General features: G+C 46.5%; 1 non-coding gene across 1 annotated transcript; it reads left to right on the top strand.

The window, feature by feature from the left end:
* The first annotated feature begins 3634 nt into the window (after nt 1–3634).
* On the top strand, nt 3635–3706 carry TRNAH-GUG (transfer RNA histidin (anticodon GUG)). The gene has a single exon. It is a non-coding gene; the product is annotated as a tRNA-His (tRNA).
* Nucleotides 3707–5017: the final 1311 nt, after the last annotated feature.

Below are 5017 nucleotides of genomic sequence, written 5' to 3' on the forward strand. Positions count from 1 at the left end.
ATCCATGTATGCGGGCGAGACAGGAAGGAGCGTTGGTCATGCATCCCTGCATGAGGGTGAGACAGGGAGGAGATATGATCCCCGTATGAAGCCGAGAGAAGGAGGAGGCGTGAACGTGCATCCATGTATGCAGGCGAGAAGGGAAGGAGCATTGGTCATGCATCCCTGCATGAGGGTGAGACAGGGAGGAGATATGATCCCCGTATGAAGCCGAGAGAAGGAGGAGGCGTGAACGTGCATCCATGTATGCGGGCGAGACAGGAAGGATTATTGGTCATGCATCCCTGCATGAGGGTGAGACAGGGAGGAGATATGATCCCCGTGTGAAGCCGAGAGAAGGAGGAGGCGTGAACGTGCATCCATGTATGCGGGCGAGACGGGAAGGAGCATTGGTCATGCATCCCTTCCTGAGGGTGAGACAGGGAGGAGATAAAATCACCGTATGAAGCCGAGAGAACGAGAAGACATGAACGTGCATCATTGTATGCGGGCGAGAAGGGAAGGAGCATTGGTCTTGCATCCCTGCATGAGGGTGAGACAGGGAGGAGATAAAATCCCTGTATGAAGCCAAGAGAACGAGGCGGCATGAACATGCATCCTTGTATGCAGGTGTGACATGGAGTCATCATGAACATGCATCCCTTTATAAGGACATAACATGGAGGACGCATGAACATGAATGCCTGAATTTTATGGTGGTGGCCTTCGGGTGATTTGGCACGTGCAATTGGCGAAGAGCACTTCTCCTGTGCAAAAAAATAAATGTACTATTAGCACCTCGGAGGGAGCCTCTGCACTTCTTATAGGGAGAAAACTCTGCAATGGAAGGGGACAGGGTCAATAACAGCTGTAAACTCTCACAAGACCATCACTGCTCTCACACTTTCCTGCTCTCAGGCTGGCGGGCCATTATCGGCCCTGGCTGCCGCACCATTGCCAGGTTTGTGTAACTATATTATTTCTAATTGGCTCCACTTTGATGACTTTCATTTGGATTCTGACTTGATTATTGAGATCTTAAATAAGTGACTGGGGATCAGGTGTCCACTTATTCTCATGGATAACATCACAACCAACCTTTAATTCAAACATGAGTCATGACATCACAGATGGAGTACAGCTTATGATAGAGGTGGAACGTCACATTGTAGCAGCCCAAGTAGCTCGCCGTGATCGTATAGTGGTTAGTACTCTGCGTTGTGGCCGCAGCAACCTCGGTTTGAATCCGAGTCACCGCATTGCGGTGAGGCAATGTCACGGCAGTTGGGCAGATATTTTAGAATTTCCATAAATACATTGGCAATCTCTGTGGAGGACTGAAACAATTCGATATGTCCTGTTACTGTTATGAACCTTTTGTTTCTTTAATGCTCTTTGCACACTTTTTCATGGGTGACTGTAATGTATTTCAACCAAATCTAATTAAGAGCGCATTATGTGGTGACATTTGCAGTACATGAAACATTATAACACTGCCATTTACGTCAATAAGCACTAGCTTGATTAAGACATATGTATTGCAGCGACAGTATTTCCCAGTTACAAATGGGAATAAAAACAACATCCGCGAGGGATTGAACCAACGACATTTAACTGATGTTGCCAATGGAGCGCGTTACAGAGAGCGCAAAGTCCCGCCTTTACAGTCACACGCTGATGATAATACAGATGTTTAAATAAACAGGCATATCTGTGGACTTGTGGTCTTTCTACATTGGGACTCATAGTCTAGTCCTAGGCTATTGTAGGCACCGCCGTATCTTTGAGTGGAATGAGAGGCATTCTGTAGTCGCGTGAAAGGACCTTTCAAGTCAATCTGATCTGTATTGTCCTGTGAAAAAAAGCGTTCTTAGACACAGTGAGGAGTTTTTGGGGATAATGGGAAAATCATTTCCAACTAAATGACAGGAATTTCTTAGTCCAATCATGAGGTGTGCTAGGCTTTTTTATACTTTGGCGGAAAGAGAGAGAGTATAACAGTCATTATAAATAAAGGGCCAAGGAAGTGACAGTTTATGGAAGGAACAATTTGCACATAGTTTTAGAATGTGGTCAGGAGGAGGACAATGTGCTTACACATATGAAACATTAGAAGGTAGACATTATGGAAGCACATATATTTCTTTATTTTTATTGTATTTGGGGAGAGGGGGTTAATATAGCACGTCCAATGTGGAAAAGTGCTTTCCATAGCACCTTGCAGGTGGGCGACATCTAGAGCTGTGCAGTAGCCACCCATGCCCCAGACGTCAAAGAGAACAAGAAGTTACACATGTTGGAAGTGAGGGTGAGACATTGAGGAGATATGATCCCCGTATGAAGCCGAGAGAAGGAGGAGGCGTGAATGTGCATCCATGTATGCAGGCAAGAAGGGAAGGAGCATTGGTCATGCATCCCTGCATGAGGGTGAGACAGGGAGGAGATATGATCCCCGTATGAAGCCGAGAGAAGGAGGAGGCGTGAACGTGCATCCATGTATGCGGGCGAGACAGGAAGGAGCGTTGGTCATGCATCCCTGCATGAGGGTGAGACAGGGAGGAGATATGATCGCGTATGAAGCCGAGAGAAGGAGGAGGCGTGAATGTGCATCCATGTATGCAGGTGAGAAGGGAAGGAGCATTGGTCATGCATCCCTGCATGAGGGTGAGACAGGGAGGAGATATGATCCCCGTATGAAGCCGAGAGAAGGAGGAGGCGTGAACGTGCATCCATGTATGCGGGCGAGACAGGAAGGAGCATTGGTCATGCATCCCTGCATGAGGGTGAGACAGGGAGGAGATATGATCCCCGTATGAAGCCGAGAGAAGGAGGAGGCGTGAACGTGCATCCATGTATGCGGGCGAGACGGGAAGGAGCATTGGTCATGCATCCCTTCCTGAGGGTGAGACAGGGAGGAGATAAAATCCCTGTATGAAGCCGAGAGAACGAGAAGACATGAACGTGCATCATTGTATGCGGGCGAGAAGGGAAGGAGCATTGGTCATGCATCCCTGCGTGAGGGTGAGACAGGGAGGAGATAAAATCCCTGTATGAAGCCAAGAGAACGAGGCGGCATGAACATGCATCCTTCTATGCAGGTGTGACATGGAGTCATCATGAACATGCATCCCTTTATAAGGACATAACATGGAGGACGCATGAACATGAATGCCTGAATTTTATGGTGGTGGCCTTCGGGTGATTTGGCACATGCAATTGGTGAAGAGCACTTCTCCTGCGCAAAAAAATAAATGTACTATTAGCACCCCGGAGGGAGCCTCTGCACTTCTTATAGGGAGAAAACTCTGCAATGGAAGGGGACAGGGTCAATAACAGCTGTAAACTCTCACAAGACCATCACTGCTCTCACACTTTCCTGCTCTCAGGCTGGCGGGCCATTATCGGCCCTGGCTGCCGCACCATTGCCAGGTTTGTGTAACTATATTATTTCTAATTGGCTCCACTTTGATGACTTTCATTTGGATTCTGACTTGATTATTGAGATCTTAAATAAGTGACTGGGGATCAGGTGTCCACTTATTCTCATGGATAACATCACAACCAACCTTTAATTCAAACATGAGTCATGACATCACAGATGGAGTACAGCTTATGATAGAGGTGGAACGTCACATTGTAGCAGCCCAAGTAGTTCGCCGTGATCGTATAGTGGTTAGTACTCTGCGTTGTGGCCGCAGCAACCTCGGTTCGAATCCGAGTCACGGCATTGCGGTGAGGCAATGTCACGGCAGTTGGGCAGATATTTTAGAATTTCCATTAATACATTGGCAATCTCTGTGGAGGACTGAAACAATTCGATATGTCCTGTTACTGTTATGAACCTTTTGTTTCTTTAATGCTCTCTGCACACTTTTTCATGGGTGACTGTAATGTATTTCAACCAAATCTAATTAAGAGCGCATTATGTGGTGACATTTGCAGTACATGAAACATTATAACACTGCCATTTACGTCAATAACCACTAGCTTGATTAAGACATATGTATTGCAGCGACAGTATTTCCCAGTTACAAATGGGAATAAAAACAACATCCGCGAGGGATTGAACCAACGACATTTAACTGATGTTGCCAATGGTGCGCGTTACAGAGAGCGCAAGGTCCCTCCTTTACAGTCACACGCTGATGATAATACAGATGTTTAAATAAACAGGCATATCTGTGGACTTGTGGTCTTTCTACATTGGGACTCATAGTCTAGTCCTAGGCTATTGTAGGCACTGGCGTATCTTTGAGTGGAATGAGAGGCGTTCTGTAGTCGCGTGAAAGGACCTTTCAAGTCAATCTGATCTGTATTGTCCTGTGAAAAAAAGCGTTCTTAGACACAGTGAGGAGTTTTTGGGGATAATGGGAAAATCATTTCCAACTAAATGACAGGAATTTCTTAGTCCAATCATGAGGTGTGCTAGGCTTTTTTATACTTTGGCGGAAAAAGAGAGAGTATAACAGTCATTATAAATAAAGGGCCAAGGAAGTGACAGTTTATGGAAGGAACAATTTGCACATAGTTTTAGAATGTGGTCAGGAGGAGGACAATGTGCTTACACATATGAAACATTAGAAGGTAGACATTATGGAAGCACATATATTTCTTTATTTTTATTGTATTTGGGGAGAGGGGGTTAATATAGCACGTCCAATGTGGAAAAGTGCTTTCCATAGCACCTTGCAGGTGGGCGACATCTAGAGCTGTGCAGTAGCCACCCATGCCCCAGACGTCAAAGAGAACAAGAAGTTACACATGTTGGAAGTGAGGGTGAGACATTGAGGAGATATGATCCCCGTATGAAGCCGAGAGAAGGAGGAGGCGTGAACGTGCATCCATGTATGCAGGCGAGAAGGGAAGGAGCATTGGTCATGCATCCCTGCATGAGGGTGAGACAGGGAGGAGATATGATCCCCGTATGAAGCCGAGAGAAGGAGGAGGCGTGAGCGTGCATCCATGTATGCGGGCGAGACAGGAAGGAGCGTTGGTCATGCATCCCTGCATGAGGGTGAGACAGGGAGGAGATATGATC

The sequence above is a fragment of the Ambystoma mexicanum genome (assembly GCF_040938575.1).
Source record: "Ambystoma mexicanum isolate Mex_15411 chromosome 12 unlocalized genomic scaffold, UKY_AmexF1_1 Mex_chr12_unloc.1, whole genome shotgun sequence".
Lineage (NCBI taxonomy): Eukaryota > Metazoa > Chordata > Amphibia > Caudata > Ambystomatidae > Ambystoma > Ambystoma mexicanum.